Below are 19704 nucleotides of genomic sequence, written 5' to 3'. Positions count from 1 at the left end.
TGTGCTGGGCACGCGTCAGAGAAAAGAGGCGCACGAGGCGGCTGCGCACCTCCTTTCCTTTCGCAAGGGTTGAGCGGCTATAAGATGGTGGCCTGACACCTTGCGCAGCAGTGCCGTCTTCCTGCTGGTCACCTGAGCTGCTGTCATCGTCATCACTGCTGTTGTCGTCATCGCTGCTCCACGAGCTGTCAACAGCACCACCCTCTTCGAGGCACAAGTTGTGGAGCGCTGCGCATGCTGCTATTATGGTAGCAGCACGCTTGGGGCTGTAATGCAGAGTTAGGTACCGTTGCAGGCACCGAAACCTGCTTTTCAGCACCCCAATACAGCGCTCCACAACCGACCTCATTGAGGAATGGGCATGGTTGTACAGCCCTTCAGGGGTTTGTAGACTGGGATGCCCCGCCACTGGAGTCATTAGCCATGGCTCCAGTGGGTAGCCGCTATCCCCTGCAGAAAGAAAAAGGGGCGCGCTCATTATCTGTGGTCGCCTGTGTCCCGTAAAGACTCGCCAAGCAGAAACTCCGTGGGACCAAGCAGCCCCTTCTCAGAGATCCGACGGCGAAGCGTAGAATACTTCCAGCCAAATGAGTCGTGGCTGGAGCCTGGTCGACGTGGGTCAATGGCCAGGATTTTGTAATTGGCATCCGAGACCTGCAAAAAGTTACAAATGTAGCATGAAGATCGACACATGCAGGAGATAGTTATTACCTCCAAAAAACTGCCTATAATGTGCACTGCAATTTACATATAATGCAGTGTACTGTCAGGTCCATCTTGTGAAGCAAACTTAATTGGCTGTTCATTGAAAGCTTCCCTGTGCAATGCTGTAAAAAGGTGATAACTAGTTTAATAGCAAATGATGCATGCACTAGACTTCCTGAGTGCACAATGACACAGATATTGCCAATAATAATTTAATTATAACACCCTCCCTGGGTGTTCTCTGGTATATAGCTGCAGACATAACATATTCTTATGCAGAATGAAACACAAAAATGTAAGGATTTTTGCAGTATCTAATTGATATTGAGAGATTCATGCACAAAACTCTGTATAAATGATTTCTTTCGCCGCCATAGGTGGCGATAGGTTAAACATATACGCTAAATTCGTAGCAAAGCATATGTCTGCTATCATTCTCTGCCACGCAACTTTCTGCTTATGTGCGCAAACAGCGGGAACTTAAAGCATTCGTATGCATGCAGGCCACGCGTGCTGTTGCTACTTGCGAATCTCGAATACCATATTCTGGACGCATGTATGAATGCAGACGTGAACAGCACTTACCAGCATCATGTTGAGGGCATAGTAGCCCTTCCTGGTCATGAAACCCTGAGTTTCGCCCGGGCTGAGGCCCCTCGGGTCGCTGATAGCAATCAGCGGCCCATCCACGCAGCCGACAACCCCGGGGATCCGGCCGCGCTCCAAGAGGCCGGCTCCGGCTTGCTCCCTCTCGGCTGTAGTCGAAGGGAAGGACACCCACCGTTTGCGCTTGCCAACGTGGGTGATAGCCTCGGCCACCGCGTGAAGGCTGCGGCTGACCGAGGATGGCGGGAGACGAATGGTGACCTCGCTGCCGACAGATGTCTGGAAGCTCCCTGTCGCAAAGAAGCGAAGCGCACTGAGAACTTTCGCTTCTGTCGTCAGCCCGGTCGACAACTTCGTCCCAATCTCTCCTTCCAAATCAGCACACAGCCTGCGCGCGAGTGCCTTGGTCAGCCGAAAGTGTCGGCGAAAATCCTCCTCCGGCAAGGCAAATGCGTCGTCCGGCTCTTCATGCTGCCTCCGTCGATTGCGGCCGAAAAGTGCCGCGAAGAGGAACGGCGTCATGGGTGCCGCCATGTTTGTTGACAAGCCGGTTCGCGCTGAAACGAACCTTCCGTCCACGGTTCCCGTCTCGGCCGCCAAAACGGTTCCTTTCGGTTTCGTGGCCCCGCCCCGTGACGTAAACGGAAAACGCGGACCCTCCTCCGGAAGTCGCGCGTCACGCCGGACATGACGGTAGCCAGCCAATTAGGCGTGACGAAAGGAACCAGTTCCCGAACGGAACCGTCGCTGGATCTGGCCCCTGGGGCAAAACCGTGGGGACCGCACACGCTGTGTCGTCGCTGCCAAGTGAAGAGGCACAAAACGGCTGTCAACCTTAATGAAGGCCCTTCTCGGGGCCGCCTCAGTGTTTCCTGGCACATCACGCGCTTTGCACCCTGTGCACGTGTTCTCCTCATTTCCAATTAAATAGGTCCTTCAAACCCTGCAGAAGGCTTGAATTAGGAACTGCTATATTAAGATGGTGCATGGTACTTGAGAAACAATAGCGGCTACAATGGCAAAGGTGAAGCAGGGTTGGAGTTACACGCAAATAAAGAAAGTTTGTGGGTACCCAGATAACAAGCTGAAATGGTTTTGGACAGGACTCCTAGTTATTCGATATCAAAGACTCAAATAATGCATATTCAAGAGTTTATCAAGGTTTTTGTAGAAATATACTTTCAGCACTTTCCCTTCAAGAACATTAAGCAGTCTAAACGAAAAAGAAAACCATAGATCACGCCAGAGCTCAAAAGAATGATAAAGCGCAAAAACAAGTTGTACCATGCCTTTTTGAATAATCCCTCTCTAGAATCTCTAATCTTATTAAAAAAAAGAAATTAACTAAATGCTGAGCTTAGGCGCGCTTGATTATGTATCATCAAAAACTGTTCTCTGATGTTAAAATGAAATATTGAGACGCTGTCTGGAAAGTTGTAAATAACTTGTTACGTCGCAATACGAAAAATGCGCCAACTCAACGAGTAACCTATAAGGTCTCTGAATTATCCGGTAAGGCTCTTGCTGACCATTTCAACAGCAATTTTTAACTTCCCATTTATCTATGATGCATCTACCTGAAGTTCCTTCATCTTGTAGCCCTTTCGAAAGCCCTTTCCTTGAGCCCACCAATGAGACCGAAGTATGTACAACCCTTATAAATTTGAGTAATAGCAAAGCCTTAGATGTTGACAATATTCATATAAAACCAGACAAATATGTACTATCGTTTATTGCACCTGTGCTTGCATATATCGTCAATTTGTTAATTGAAACGGGAGTTTACCCGGAAGAAATGAAGAAAGCAAGAGTGACAGTTATGTTTAAAGGGGGAGATAAAGATGTAGTGTCCAATTATAGACCAATATATGTGATTCCAAGGTTTTCAAAGGGCTTGGAAAAAGTAATCTTTTCCCGTGTAGTGAGCTTTTTATTGCAAAACAAATCATGTCTGATGCTCAATTTGGCTTCCGAAGGGGCAAGTCGACGGAAACGGCTTTGTTATCACTTAAGGAATGTATCCTGCAAAACACTGAAGCAGGTATTCTCACTGTCGGACTTTTCATTGATTTTAGTAAGGCTTTTGATTCCCTAAACCATCAAATTTTAACTCATAAAATTTCTCAAAACGGAGTTCGTGGAACACCTTTAGACCTCATGAAATCATACCTGCAAAATCGAAAACAATCCGTCTATATCCACAACCATCAGTCTTCTTTTCTGGCGGTACGAAATGGTGTGCCTCAAGGCAGCATTCTGGGCCCGATGCTTTTTAACATCTATATAAATGACATTGTGCATATTTATGACAAAGCGAAATTTATTATATACGCCGATGATAGCAGTATATTAATCTCTAGTCACGACATAAACAAGTTAATTGAAGAGTGTAACATAATCCTTACGAAACTAGAGAACTGGTCCTCTTCTAATTGCCTACAAATAAACCCTACAAAGACTAAGGTAATAATTTTCCGTGCAAGGAACAAGCCAGTCGAACTACAACGCGCTCCTAAATACGCAGGTCAAGAAATTCAAATTGTAGACAGCCACAAAATCCTTGAAGTTACATTCTCGTCGCATCTCAGGTGGGATCGGCATGTGGAAAATATTTGCAAAAAGCTCTCTTCAGTAGCAGGTGTTCTAACACGATGTCGATGGCTCCTTCCCACTCACGTGAAAATTCAAATTTATCATGCTCTTTTCGGTTGCGTAACTCTGTTTGGGCAACCACCACAAAAACAAATGTGATAAAAATACAGGTTCGGCAGAAGAAAATGATCCGCTACATTGCAAACCTTCCTTATCTGTCTCTCCAACGCAAACTGCTTTTAGAAATAATAACATAATTCGTTTTGAACATATATGTTTTTCGCATTTTGAGGTTCTTTTACCATTCTTCTCCTGCTTATAGAGATTTCTTAATACGTACTACACATTTAAGGACCGCTTTGAATCGACTCTACACCTGAAACACCGATCTCTGGTATATTCCATATTTTATAATTATACACTACAAACGCTTGAACATAATTTACCGACCACTCTTAATAAGTAAAAAGTTTTGGCTAGTGTTAAACCAAGCGAGTTAAAAATGTATTTTGTTAATATAAAGCCAGGTTGCATTTAATGTTCCTTTGTTGTCTGCCGGTGCCATGTATGCCTATTGAGTGTTTCTTTTCTCTTTATTTTTCTCGGGTCTTCTCTTTGTTTTCATGCGTCTGTAAACTATTGTTAGTGAACATACATGCTCATTGTTTTCATTGCATTTAATCTGCATGTCACTTGCTTCGTTGTTCTTGTGTTTGTTCTAAAAGAATATATATATATATATATATATATATATATGTATATATATATATATATATATATATATATATATATATATATATATATATATAGAGAGAGAGAGAGAGAGAGAGAGATTTAAGAGAAGTGGGCACTTCTACAGCGACACATTTATTTATCAACATTTCGACCGCGATGCGGTCTTCTTCAGGACTGTAGTGGTCTCGCGTCAAATGGACGTTTTAAGTTTGTGAGCTGCAGAGGAGGGCAAAAGGACTGTAGCCCTGTTTACATGAGCCCGACAGCGGCGGGTCGAGTAGGGCCGCGCCAGATGTCGGGCTGACCACCCGACGCGACAGCGTTTATATGAACCCATTTTCTGTCGGGCAGAGATCGCCGCTACCCCTAGCGTCGAGCAAGCAAACCACGCGCGGATGCTAGAAGACGAGGAGCGCCCAGGCTTGCGCAGCGCCGCCAGACCAGAGAGGAGGCAGGAGAGGAGGCGCTAAGCCGATGCGGCAGCGTATACATGGTCCTTCCAACCGGGTCGGGCCAACGTCGGGACGAGTCAACCCACCCCCTGCAGCCGGGCTGGCCCAGCTCGACTCGACGATCACTTAGCTCGACCCCCTAGCGTACGGTATATATTATAAGCAAATAGCAACAACAGTTCAAAAAATTGACAAAAAAGTAAGAAAATAAAGATAGGGGTGCGGGGAGCAAACAGGAACAAGACTGGTGGAGGAAGCAAAAAATAGGAAGAAAAGAAAAAAAGGTGGGGGGAACTAATATAGTAAGGAAGGATGGGGTAAAAAAAGGAGATGGCGGAACGAGAGAAAGGGACAGGAAGACGGTGCGGTGGACATGGGCAGCGCGGCAACCACAGGCGTACGAAAGCAAAACGTGTAAACACGACACAAACAAAATGCACAAACATAAAGATGGGCGCCGCTGCAGATGCGTGGCCAAAAAGGCGCCGCTGCGCAAATGACACTGGCAGCGACGAACAGGCCAAACCAGGCGCCTTTTGGCGGGTCTCACTAATTTCCGGTGAGCCGAGGGCTAGAACGTTAAGGAAGGAGTGGGCTACGTTAACGACCACATGTGGAAGAACTTACTCAGGGGTCTGGGTTTCTCTGAGCGGTGCACCCCTCTTCCTGGGCGGGTCGTTGAACCTACTTCGTAGGGAATATTGTTTGTAGGGGTGGAGGACTGGGCTAGCTGTGTACAAAGATTTCAAATTGTCGGAAAAAAGTAAGGAAAGAACGTCAAAGCTTATCAATACTGCACGAGGCAGGATAGTGTAAGGAGGGGTATGATTGCCTGGGATATGGACCTCCTGCATGTTTGTAAACAAACGAGGTGGCGCTGCAGTTGCTAGCGAGCTCGTGGTAGGCAAAAGGTCGGGGAGTGGCGTCGCGGATAGGTGTTGAGCGCGGGTTTTCAAGGCTTGTAGGCGCGTTTCCAGTTTCTGCGAATCATAGCAATGGTCGATGCTTCCGACTTGGTAATTCGTTGAAGTACACGAGCTCGCGTTGGCCACGTGCGGCCTATAAAGAGAAATAGTTTGCCACTGCATTGTATATATGGTTAGTAGTAAACATGTAGAAAGCGTTCCTGCCGTTTATTTATGCGCTAGGCATTGAATAAAACATGTTTTGACACTCTGCACTAGCCGGAATGATTTTACTTCGGGACAATAGTGAGGGAAAGTGCTGGCGTTGTTTCGTCGGAGCAGACGTGCGCTCATCATCTGTTGGCATGCGTGTCGCGCTGTGCGAAAAGTGGTGACAGCGTCGTGTCTCTGATCTCCTGTCTCGCTTAGCGCTGTTTTTAGCCGCATGACCACGCACCAGCCAAGCCGACTTGTCCTCTTGTTAAGCTGGTCGATTTGGTGAATTTTTTTTTATTTCTAGAATTATTTCTTTCCTAGCCCTGAAGTCTAGTTTCGTGACGAAAAATTATAGCAAAATATTGAGTACAAATTTATAAATTACGCTTTTTAGAAGTGTGGTCGTCCAAAATTGTGAGGTAATTTATTTGATTTCAGTGCCGCATTTCTTTGACAAAAGCGAAAGCGAAGATGCCATAAACTTTAAGGTATGTTTTGTGACCTCTCACATTTTCTGCGACTGGATCACTCACCTTCGTAATTCGCATGAAAATCAAATGATCCCATTTCTCGCAAACTATTCCTGAGACGTTGAGGAGCGTAATAAATCTCGACTTTTTTCCCTACACGTGCAGTACTGTGTTAGTTATTTCTTGGAAGAAACGTTTTCATGTAACTACGCATGCATAAGTACTGATCATATAGAAAAAGAACTAATCGCGTCATCGTACAGAACAGGGCTTTATGTACATGCTGGCATAAAAAAACTGCGCACTATCTACTCAATTATTTGAGACCTTGGGGGGACTTGACGACGGTGTTAATTATAATTACCCAGAACTGCACCAGGTATAGCTATAAATAAAAGGAATTACTGAAACTAGCGTAGGAATTTCATATTTGCACCAAGTTTAGTTACATATCGCATGCATGAATAACGAAAGCACTTTTCATTGCCGCGTCCCCTCTCAATCTCGCCACGTGTCTGTTAGTAGCACGCTTGCGGCTGCTTCTTTCCAAACAAGCTTCGCGATCATGTACTACCTCATGAAACATGACACATGCATGATGCAATGAAAAAGCATATGGCGTTTAGCACACGTAAGGTACGCTATTCTAAGCACACCAACGCGACCGCGCAAGACTGATACAACTTACCAGACTTCTTTCTACTCGAATGAAATAATTACGTCGTCATATCAAGAAACAGTTTCAAGTAAATATTAAATGTCATAAAACGCGCCATTAAAACATGGTGTGCTATTAACAAAAAAAAAACGCATTCCTTGGGGGCGAGTGAACCTGTCGGCGCCCCGTGCACTCCGGTTCAAGGTGATAAGTACGTGTGCAGCTGCATATGTCTTTTTTTTTCCTTGAGCAATTATCAGCCTACTATCCTGAAGTTCAGGTGAATGAACGCAGTAACTTGCATGCTATTAAGCGCATTGAGTGGCAGTGCCTATCGACTCCCATATTTCGCGCATTACTACCGTGGCCCAATGCCTGTTAGCCAGTTTCCGAATGCGGAATTTATGCGCGAGAAACCTATCGAGGCTAATTTAATATTTTTTATGCTACTACGCGGATCCAGAAGTGACGCAGCTGGTCAATACATGCTGCTTCTGCAGTGCACAGGCTTGAAGCAGCCGCCGGTAGCTGCGGCAGCTGCGGTAGGCACGGGCAAGCGGAACCTGTTTTGCCTACCATGCGAAAGTCGCTGCTAACATCAGCGCCACCGCATCTTCGTGACGTCGCGGGGTGAAGGAGGTCCATACACTAGGAGTTATAAAGGGTATATCAGAGTTAGCCAAATAACGAGAGGTGCAGTATTTTGTTTGGAGGTCGTGAATAAAACAAAGGATACCAGGCTTTTCGTTAAGACATTCTTGAATAGTATTAAACTTGTTGATAAAATAGAATTCACGTTGTTCACGTTCTCGCCTGTTTTTGAAACCCCCTTGAATAATTGTTACTTTTAGTTGGTCAATTGAGTGTCCTTCTGAGTTTACATGCTTGGATAGGGGAAGATTGGGGAGAGACTTGGTGTGTGCACGGTGATTGTTAAATCGAATGTGGAATGCAGTGCTTGTCTGTTCTATGTATTGCTGGTTACACACAGTGCATTCAAGAAGGTAAATAATGTTTGATGAGTCGCAGTCAAACTTGCCGTTGATTGAATGCTGGAAAACTGACCTCGTACTAGTTGCGGAACACGTAGTCTTCATGTGCTTGCAAACTTTGCAGCGACCTTTACCACAGGGCTGGCATCCATATTTTGGGGTTTTGTGTTCCTTGGAGTGGACTAGATGGTTCTGAATGTTTTTGGCACGCCTGTAAATCACGCGGGGTGCGCATGTAAATATTTTCGATAGTCGTTGATTTGCTGGAGAATATTAAAGTGCTTATTAAGAATTCTGTTTATGTTCGGTGCGTTACTGTTAAATGTGAGAATAAGGTTTGTAGTGTACTCATTTCGGTTATCTCTTCGGTGCCCCTGGAGTATTTTGACTACGGTTCAGATTTGAAGCTCTGCTTATGGCGTCATCAATAAAAGAACGTGCATAGCGCTGCGTTAAGAGCACGTAAACATTTTTTAATGCTTTTTTATACGTATATGTAAACATTTTTTTTTTGCTTGAAGTGCGTTTGTCGTGTAGTGCCATTTCAGAGGCGCTTGGGCCCAGTCAAGTTGCTTTTTAGCAGCTTTTAGCCCTTGCATTTCTCTAGGATGTAACTTGCATTTTGTAAAAATGAAATGAAATTGCATTTGGAAGAGAAAGACAAGGTTTCATTTTGCAGTGTAAGCTTGCGTCTTTAGAATGAACAGAGAACGTTGCCTCACACTGCTTGGGCCTGTCGTTTGACCCCTCGTTCACCCCACGGAAAAAAAAAGGACGTCTCTAGGAAACTATTTGCGGGATCTTTCCTCTGCTTCAGGAGGGGTGGGGGAGGGGAAAGGGGGGTTGATGGCCTCCCCTTTGTCGGGTTCGCCGCGACACGCGACGCACGACGGACAAGACGACGAAAGGAAGCGGGCAAAGCTGCCTTGCCGATATTAACCGTGACTTCCAGGCGCCTATAGCTGTGTTTGGATTCCAGGGAAGTAGCAGCCGACCTCTGAATCCTCCTCGCCCATTCCCACGGGGCTCCGCGTGCCATGTCGCCATGGGCGGTGAAAAGAGCAGTGTGCAGAGTTTAAATGAAACAAGTATGAAGCTATACAATGAAGTCAATTACAGACAGCTAGAGGAATTCCAAGAGCATGCTGTGTGATGCTAGTTATCTCAGTGAAAACTAATGCAGCCAACTATTATTTCCTTTTTTTACCCAACAGACATGAAAGGTCTGAAGATGAATTAGTACCAAACACATCGGTGCCTCAGTTGTGATGCCTGAAAAAAGTTGTACCAACATATAAATGCCCATGTCGTGATAATCAGGAATACTGAAGAATTAAGGAAAAGTAAAAGGGTTTTTTTTCTTCGGGCTCACAGACCTGCTACAAACATCTTTATACGTAAGAATTTAAATGACTCTGTAGGAAGCTTTTTGGGTAAAAAGTACAATATGGCAGAAAGGAGTCTTTAGGAAATGCACTGTGTAGAAATAGCCACACCAATTCCATCTCATCGTTCGATAAATGTAACAAATACCTTGCAAAGAAGCTTGCTGCATAGTATAGTTGCAAGTTACTGGTTGCAGACCGCGCTGCAGTCACTGGACTGTGATTGTGTATGCACTGCATGACAGTGGCTGGATTGCAGAACAGTTAACCAACAAAGAGCTGCTTGTTCATATCGTTTACCACACATATAAACATTATCAATGAAACAGGATGCTATGTGTGACTTTTTGACATGTTCCTTTTGGCAGCCTCTAAAAATGTTTCCGCCTAAATGAGCTGGCTTGTTTTGCAACAATATAACTATGAGACTGCTGTAAATTGCCACATTTTCAAATTGTATGAAAATCATTGCATGTGAGCGATCACAACCATATCCTGTTTCTTGAAGGTCCCGTTGCTTTGTTGGCAATGCTTGGACAACCATGGCCAGCTTTCCGCATTCATGTGCACAGGGTATGCCCATTACGTGCATGCCTTTCCACCTAGTAATGGCTTACATTGCAAACAGACAAAGAAAACACACAGAGCACAAGTACAGATAGTGTTTGTAGTCCACACTCTTCTTCTTCTTCACCTCAGTAAATATGGCACATTTCCATTGGCGCTACTTTGCTTGGACGAAGCGACAGGAGTGTGCGCTCTGCTGTGCAAAATTTTCTTCAAGAAACGCAGCGACTTCCATTCTAATTTCTTTTTCCCGCCCTCAGTCAGTACGACATTGCAACATTACAGGCATTGTGTACTATTATGCACATTAAGCAATTGTCCCGTCTTCGATCTCTAAGTTAACTGGACCCCTTTCCTTCCCTCTTCCAATCTATCAGACTACATACTATTACAACTCCTTTTCCCGTCAAAACTTTCCTGTATTCAGCAATTAACCGCCTGTGTCTTGGCCACTCCCCCGTAGTGGGTATGTGCCAGCAACGTCTGAGGCCTTCCTTCCTTCCTTCCTACACACACACGCGGGGGGATTGGCCAAGGTACAGTGGAGATTTGCCAATGAAGTATTTGCACGGGGGAAAAAAGACATGAGGCGGCGGCGTAGAAGACTGAATCAAGATAAAGATAGGAAATTTCAGTTAAATTTAAGAAATATGAATTACCAGGAATAGAATCAAGCATTTTGTACATGTTACAGAATGTTGTATACAGTGTTAGATGCGGGCCCCTGGTTCGCCTGTGCCGTCTCTCGCCAAGGTCGGTGTCGCTGGGTTCCGGATCGAGAGACTGCTGTAGTGGGGGTGACGAAGAGATGAGAGGGTCTTCGAGGTGAAGAGACTGAAGGGTTTATTTACATTTATACAAAGATTGAAAGAGTGAATCGGGAGCTGGCTGATCACACGCCAGATCGGTGCTTAAATAGGGTCCGCTCTCCCCAGGTCCCTAGTTGGGGAATCTAGTTCATTAAAAATGCGTCGAATCACTGTGATGTAGATCACGTGTCCAGTCTTCGGGGTCCGCCCCCAGCCACACACTCTTGCCACTTCTGCAGATTAGGGTCCGCGCTGTCCAGGCTTCAGTGATGAATAGCCCGAAGGGGTCCCATGGCCGCGTCGAAGGTCAGTCACCTGCACTTCACAGCGGTAGCGTGGGAGCGAAAGGATCCCACCGCAGTTCGCAGAAGCTTTCACGTGGAGCGTGGGACCGAAAGGCTACCACTGCAGTTTGCAGAAGGTTCCACGTATAAGGGAAAGCACAGTCTAAGACGAAGTTGTTTTCGAAGCACGAGGATTCCGGAGACGTTGGCTTAGTCAAACCCGGCCGCATTTGCCACGGCTCATTTGCAGTCCCGCCGCTCGCCGGCTCCCCCGTCGTCCCCTCCGGGAGAAACATGTCCCGGGTGGGTCCGGCGTTGAGAACAAAAAACAGGTTCACCAAAGCCGTTCTCAGACAGCGGAGGGCCGTTTCACCCCGTAAACAGCAGGGGGGGGGGGGGAGGACCCTTGTAGACGCCACCACCCGCACTCGTAGCGCTGCAACCACATCGACGGCCCTTTGAAGCCTCGGTAGATTGATGATTCCCAGTGGCTTGAATATTCTTGGCATGTTGGCGTCTCCAAACGTAACAGCTCCTCCGCGGCCAGGACAATCTCGATCGGCCAGTGGTCACAATCACTGGTCGAGGAGAGATGACTTGAGTTGTAGCGTGGGAGGCCCTTCTTCATCTTGTCTTCAAGCACAGAGTAGAGTCCTAAACCTCGGACAACGGAGGCATTAGTCGAAGCCAGCCACTCAACATGGCACCACTCCCCAGGCAGTGCACGAAATTCACCCGAGAGCCGCCAGGCTGTTATGCAATACTACTGCATTGTCAATGTAAACGTAAGCACAAGATTTTGTAGCTGACAGCAGTAATCTCGGCTACTAAGGACAGCTTCCATGTCTGCCAAATTCGCTGCCAAAGACCGATTCGCCGAACACGGCTTGAAGAGAGGTGGCAAATTTGGAAGCAAAAAAGGATAATAGGACACCACGCCAAAACAAAGCTAACTAGTACCTAAAAAAATACGAAAAGGCACCGAATTGCCACCGAACGGATACCTCAATTATGGGAATAACCTGCTCAATCCGTCGGCATTTCCATGACATTTGCCCCTTTTGTATCGCACAGAAAAGTTATATTGCTGGAGGGCTAGACTCCATCGTAGCAAGCGGCCATTCTTGGGCGACATTTGACGCAGCCATGTAAGCGGACAATGATCTGTCTCGAAAGTAAATTTCGCCCCGTAAACATAACAGGCTAGCTTCTGTGCGGCCCAAACCAGACAAGCGCATTCCTTTTCCGAAGCGCTGTAGGCTTCTTCCCTTACGGTTAACTTCCTGCTGGCATAAAGGATAGGGTGCTCCTCATTGTCGTCTCTGACTTGGCTTAATACGACCCCCATACCCCGGTCGCTGGCGTCACACTGGACCACGAATTCCTTGCTGTAGTCCGGCGCGCGTAACACGGGCCGCGAAACCAGCACGCTCTTCCAGCTCTGAAACGAAATTTCTTTTGCTGCGTCCCAGATAACGCTATTCGGCTTTTCTTTTCGAAGCGCATCGGTCAAAGGACTTGCTAGCTGTGAATAGTTGGGTATGTACCTTTGGTAGTATTCCACAAGACCGAGAAATGAACGTACATCCGTCTTAGTTCGGGGCTGCGGGAATTCAGCGATAGGGGCTATCTTGAGGTCTGACGGCCTCCTCGTCCCTCTACCGACAACATGACCAAGATAGGTGACATGTGAGGAGCCAAAACTACATTTTTCGGCCTTAATGGTTAGCCCAGCGTCCCTCAAACTCATCAGTACCCTCCTGAGATGGGAAACATGGTCTTCCCAAGAGTTAGAAAAAGTGGCCACATCGTCAAGGTAAGGCAGCGCGAAATCCTGCATGTCCTTGAGGGTGATGTCCATTAGCTTTTAAAAGCTAAAAGGTGCATTCTTTAGCCCAAAACTGAGCACCAAAGGTCGGAATACCCCCATGGGAGAAATAAATGCTGCATACCGACTCGCGCTTTCCGAGAGGGGGACTTGCCAGTACCCTCTCACTAGGTCAAGGGTGGAGATGTACTGTGCCGTGCTAACTGTCTCGATCCTTTCTTCGATGTTCGGTATTGGGTACAGCTGGTCCTTTGTTATGGTATTCAGCTTCCTGTAGTCCACGCAAGGTCGCGGATCTTTGCCTGGTGCCTCCACGAGTATCAGCGGGGAGGTGTAGTCGCTCTCAGCTGACTCTATCACGCCAAGTTCCAGCATGTGCTTTATCTCCGCCTCAATTATCTCTTTCTGCCTTGGAGAAACTCTGTAGGCTTTCGATCTTACTGGATCGGTCGAAGTTAGCTCTATCTCATGCGTGATGAGATTTGTCTTCCCCGGCCGGTCGCTAAAACTCTCCCAGAATTCGCACAGCAGTTGCCTCAATTCTTGCAGTTGCTTTGGTTCTAGATCCAAGGTGCTCGCGGATCGGGACACGATTTCCTCTATGCTGTTGGTAGCATTTTCTTTCATGCTGCCTTTCCACTCAGGGTTTTCGGTTAGTAGCTCTTCGGGGATATTTACTGCCATGTTTACAACCCCGCTTCTTTCTACATAGAGCTTCATTAAATTGCAGTGATAGATCTTTATCTGCAGTCCTCTCCCTGGCGTTTTCAAAGTGTAGTTGGTTTCTGAAATCTGATCCAAAACTTCCACTGGCCCGTCCCAGTGAACTTCCATCTTATTTTTGCGTGCGGACCTGAGAATAAGCACACGATTCCCCACCTTGAAGGTTCTCAGTCTAGCATTCTTGTCGTAGTACTTCTTCGCCGTGTCCTGAGCCGTTTTGAGATTCCGATCCACTAGTTCTCGTGTGGCACTCAGGCGGTTTAGTAACTGCAACACATACTCCACTACTGACTGACTCTCCTGTCCCCTCCCACATTTCTCTGAGCATCCTAAGCGGGGAACGAAGAGCCCTTCCGTACACTAGTTATGCAGGAGTGAAGCCCGTCGCTTCGTGCGGTACTGTTCTCAGGGCGAACAGCGTTGCCGGGAGGCAACTTTCCCAATCGTCTTTGTGCTCATAGCAGGAAGCACGTAGCACTCTTTTGAGCACTGAGCGCCACTTCTCGACGCTGTTCGATTGAGGGTGGTAAACGGAGCTATGAATCAACCTAACCCCACACCTCTGTAAGAACGTGGTTGTGAATGCGCTCGTGAAAACTGTCCCCTGATCAGCCTGAATTTCTGCCGGAAAACCAATTCGAGCGAAAACGGACAGGAGACCGCCCACTATCTCTGCCGAGCTAAGATCCTTTAGCGGCACCGCCTCCGGGAACTTGGTAGCAGGGCATATCATAGTGAGCACGTACTTATAGCCTGACTTAGTTCTGGGCAGTGGCCCGACGGTGTCAATGACCAGACGTCGAAAAGGCTCCGAGATAAGCGGCTCCAGCTTTAGCGGGGCCTTCCATCTTTCTCCTGGTTTTCCGGTGCGCTGACACGCGTCGCATGACTGCACGCGGCGTTCAGCATCTCGGAAACATCCCGGCCAGTAGTATTCCCCAAGCAGCCTTTCCTTCGTTTCACACCTAAGTGCCCTGACCAACTGTTTCCGTGACAGATGCCTAAACGGTCAGAGCGGTACTTTTCAGGCACGACCAGCTGATCAAGCGTCTTCCCCTTTTTGTCCCTGTAATGGCGATACAGCAATCCGCCTTTGTGGTGCAATGTCACGTTACGCCTAGCAATACCCTCCTTGGCTATGAAGTGTAACTTCGACAAGCTAGGGTCTCTTTCCTGTTCTGTGATTAAGGAGTCTCTGTCAACGCGCAACAAGCGATCCATGCACAGGGAGGTGGGTAATAACATGGAGTCTGGACTGCACGCTTCTTGTAGGCTGGCATCGATTGGGCTACCTTCGGTAACAGGTTCCTGCTGCTGTTCATGTGCTCGAGCTGCATTTTCTTTGCTTGGTTCCGCAATCTCGGGAATTCCCTCCCTCTCACCAGTTGCCTCTGATTCCTGGCTGTACCTAAGCTTGGAAGCAAGCTCGCATGATTTGGACCTAGTCAGGGCTTTCACTGTCCCCTCAGCCAGCTTCTGACCTCGATCTCAAAGCAGCTGATTTGACTTATTGGAGAATAGATAGGGTACTGCAATGAAACAGCCGACGAGACGGTGGCTTCTGTCACTAGCTCGCCGAACGGGCCGGAAATCACCACCCTTGCCATAGGCAGGCACACACTCTGATTTTCTAGTACCTGTCTTATCCATGCTACTTCCCCAGTAAAGTCTTCCTCCTTGACATATGAGGGGTGAACAATGTCCATTGTTGCCCCGCTGTCCCGAAGGACCCTGCACAATTTTCCATTTACTTGGAGTTCGTGAATATATGGACGCAGAAGTTCCAAATTCTCATCACTGTCGTTGGCATATGAGAAAGCTAATCGCGTCTTTGTACACCTTGCTGCAATATGTCCAGTTTCCTGACAGTTGAAACAACGGAACGGCTTCCTGGCCTCGAACTCCTTCGTCAATGCTTTCTGAGCTTCGGCCTGCTTGGCACGATCCTCAGTTTTTTCTGGGGCCTGTCTAGTGCCCTCAACTGTCTCGCGATTCCTAAATTGCGATCGATTTTTGGGAATGAAACGCTTCCTTAAACCGAACGCTTTCTTTTCAGACTCGGTTGACTCAGAACTCAGCTTTCTACGTGTTGCATATTCGTCCGCTAGTTCTGCAGCTTTCTCCACTGTGCCCACATTTTCTCTGTCTTGCACCCATAACTTAACGGCCTCAGGGATACTGTTATAGAACTGCTCGAGGCCTACACATTCGACAACCTTATCTTTGGTGTCATATGCCTCCGCGCCCTTCAACCACTCTGTAAGGTTGGCCTTCAAACTGAATGCGAATTCTGCATAGCTCTCGCTACTTTTCTTGCTGGCACCTCTGAACCGCTGTCGGAATTCTTCCGCCGAAAGCCGGTACTTTCTTAGCAAGCTCGCTTTCACCTTCTCGTAATCATCGGCATCTTTCGCATTAAGCCTCGCGACTATAGTGGCCGCCTCACAGGGCAACACCATTAGTAGCCTTTGTGGCCATGTCTCAGCGTAACCCCGTTTCTCACACGTCCTCTCGAAATTCACGAGGTAATAACCAAGATCCTCGGCAATCTTATACGGCTGCATCAATCTGTCCATCTGAAACGATTCGGCCTGACTCGCTCTCTCTAGCGTCGTGCTTCTCGAGCTCTCATATTCCAGTTTCTTTTGTTCATTCGTAAGCTGCAACCTTCTGAGCTCCCGTTCCTCTTGCTCGGCCGCTAGCCGTTGCTCCTCAATTTTTTTTTGCTCATTTTCCTTTTTCTTTCGCTCCGCTTTGATGAGTTCCCACGTATTGCTAACTGTTTCTTCCTCGGCGGATTCTAAGAGCAATGTGCAAATGTCTGACTTTTTCATCTTCTCCTCTACACCCAACTCTTCGCACAGTGCCACCAAATCTGCCCTTAGCAACTTCATTAGATCCATGTTTGCTGTTTTCAGCCTTGACTTTGCTGAACAACTGTTGACGTGAGCTACACACACTCGTCTCACTGATCAACTTCACACGATTCCCAGCAGTTCAGTTTTAACCCAAACAATTGAAGCCTGGCGAATCTCAAGCAAAGTTCAAGCACTCACCCACGGAAGCAACACCACGCCGCATGGTCGATCCAACCGCTGCCAACCAGTTGTTAGATGCGGGCCCCTGGTTCGCCTGTGCCGTCTCTCGCCAAGGTCGGTGTCGCTGGGTTCCGGATCGGGAGACTGCTGCAGTGGGGATGACGAAGAGATGAGAGGGTCTTCGAGGTGAAGAAGAGACTGAAGGGTTTATTTACATTTATACAAAGATTGAAAGAGTGAATCGGGAGCTGGCTGATCACACGCCAGATCGGTGCTTAAATAGGGTGCGCTGTCCCCAGGTCCCTAGTTGGGGAATCTAGTTCATTAAAAATGCGTCGAATCACTGTGATGTAGATCACGTGTCCAGTCTTCCGGGTCCACCCCCAGCCACACACTCTTGCCACTTCTGGCAGATTAGGGTCCGCGCTGTCCAGGCTTCAGTGATGAATAGCCCGAAGGGGGTCCCATGGCCGCGTCGAAGGTCAGTCACCTGCACTACACAGCGGTAGCGTGGGAGCGAAAGGATCCCACCGCAGTTCGCAGAAGCTTTCACGTGGAGCGTGGGACCGAAAGGCTACCACTGCAGTTTGCAGAAGGTTCCACGTATAAGGGAAAGCACAGTCTAAGACGAAGTTGTTTTCGAAGCACGAGGATTCCGGAGACGTTGGCTTAGTCAAACCCGGCCGCATTTGCCACGGCTCATTTGCAGTCCCGCCGCTCGCCGGCTCCCCCGTCGTCCCCTCCAGGAGAAACATGTCCCGGGTAGGTCCGGCGTTGAGAACCAAAGACAGGTTCACCAAAGCCGTTCTCAGACAGCGGCGGGCCGTTTCACCCCGTAAACAGCAGGGGGGGGGGGAAGGACCCTTGTAGACGCCACCACCTGCACTCGTAGCGCTGCAACCACATCGACGGCCCTTTGAAGCCTCGGTAGATTGATGATTCCCAGTGGCTTGAATATTCTTGGCATGTTGGCGTCTCCAAACGTAACAACAGCTAACAAGGTAACCGATCAGTCGCACTTATGTAATCATGAAGGTAGCCGTAAACACTGCTTAACGGGAATTCTTTGGCGCTCGCACCAAACGAGAGAAGAACTGGGAGAGACAGAGGGAGTCCTAACCTTGAAAGAGGGACCTCCAAATACTGATTTCCTTGAACAACCCCCGGCAAGAGAGGAGAATATTGTTTAATGTTTTAACTTGCGCACATGAGACACAAAGGTTTGTCGCAGGGAACCCGTACCTGCGTAAGTACAAATTTAAGTGAGGGATTCTGCATCGCAGAAGCGTCATTGACACCTCAAAACGCCTTGATGTACACCACCGGACATTCCATGGGCACTTTAAGTGGTGAAAATCCACGGTATTGAGCAACGGATCACTCAAGCTGGCTGAAATATGTTGGAACCACTGGAAACGTGAAGTTTACAACAAAATGAGGTGAGGGACGGGTAGATTACAGGAGCGCTGAGAGCTGATTTTGCCAATAAATCAGCCACCTCGTTAAAATAGACTCCGGAATGCCTGCAGGTATCCGAACAAAGCGGATCTCACGCACTGTGCACGGAACAAAAAACCTAAGCGGCCTATTCAATAAAGATTTTCCGGAGTTTTGGAGAGAGCCTAAAACTGAAAGGCAGTCTGCAAGAATAAGAACCCGTGCTACATGTCTGGGAATTTCGAGAAGAACCAAACCAATAGCCAAAAACTCTACGAAGACTATAGAAGTGTGATGACCCCCCATAATGCGCAGGTCCACACGGGACGGAGAGGCAAAGAGACACCGTATGGCTCAGTTTAAACAAACAGATATATTCAATAACTACACATGATTAAGATTATACATCAGAGGCTGGGGCGTCCGAGCTTACGTGCCGACGACTTCATGGGGACGATGGAGGGGCTCCGGAGTTGAGCTCGAACGGTTGCTGGCAGAAGCTGCACGCCGTCGGGCTTCGGCGCTGAAGGCCCCCTTGGCGAACGATGTCGTCCTGAGCGTTCGTTCTTCGGTACACCTTGTCGATTTTTATATCCTCTTATCCCCACACTCCCTAGGGTGAGGACGCCCACGCCGGAGTGGGGGGGGGCTAGGGCTTTCACTTGGGCGCACAAACACACCACCGCACTTATGGTCTCGCCCCCCTCACGTGTTGAGTCCGAGGGAAAGAAGGTTGTCGTCGAGGTAGCGCATAGCGTCGGCTGTGGTAAGGCGCGCTCTGGCCCGCTGACTGTTCCCGCGGGTCACCGGCCTCCGTTCTCCATCAAATGACCCTAGCCCCTCAAGGCCGGAACGCGAGGTCACTAAAAGGCCGGAAAAGTGGTCCCTTGTCCTGGGATGTGCTCGGAAGGGTTGATTGATGATGCCCGCCGTCTTGCCACGGGGCCAGGCCCGCCGCAACGAGGCCGCCCTGGAACGGCCACGGCAATTGGGGAAGATAACGCCCGTCTCCCCGCGGCGGCGGCGGCGGCGGCGTTCGTCTCGTGCCGACACTATGGAAAGGGGGTCCGGTTGTGCTTAAACCCCTTCGTTCTGGTCGTCTCCGTGCGGTCCACGGCGGCAGGCCCGAAAGCAATCCCACTCAAGTTGCTTGCAGCCATATACAGTAGAAACATGAAAGGGAGTCCGGTTGTGCTTTCGCCGCCACTGCGGGCTCCGTCTACGCCGCGCCGTCGAACGCGGACGCTCGTAGCACACACAAGGAACGTCACACTCGCTCACCCTCCAGAAGAATGTTCTCCG

The 19704-nt window shown here is 48.2% G+C and overlaps 1 long non-coding RNA gene and 1 pseudogene across 1 annotated transcript in view; both read right to left on the bottom strand.

Annotated features, from left to right (window-relative positions):
- The window catches only part of LOC144095054 (uncharacterized), a 91396-nt gene that overhangs the window by 27238 nt on the left and 44454 nt on the right, over nucleotides 1-19704 (bottom strand). The window lies entirely within an intron of this gene.
- Nucleotides 13126-16830, bottom strand: LOC144094427 (uncharacterized; annotated as a pseudogene).

The sequence above is a fragment of the Amblyomma americanum genome, chromosome 6, assembly GCF_052857255.1.
Source record: "Amblyomma americanum isolate KBUSLIRL-KWMA chromosome 6, ASM5285725v1, whole genome shotgun sequence".
NCBI lineage: Eukaryota > Metazoa > Arthropoda > Arachnida > Ixodida > Ixodidae > Amblyomma > Amblyomma americanum.
The sequence above is the reverse complement of the archived record's forward strand: the minus strand, read 5'-3'. Positions and strand labels throughout refer to the sequence as shown.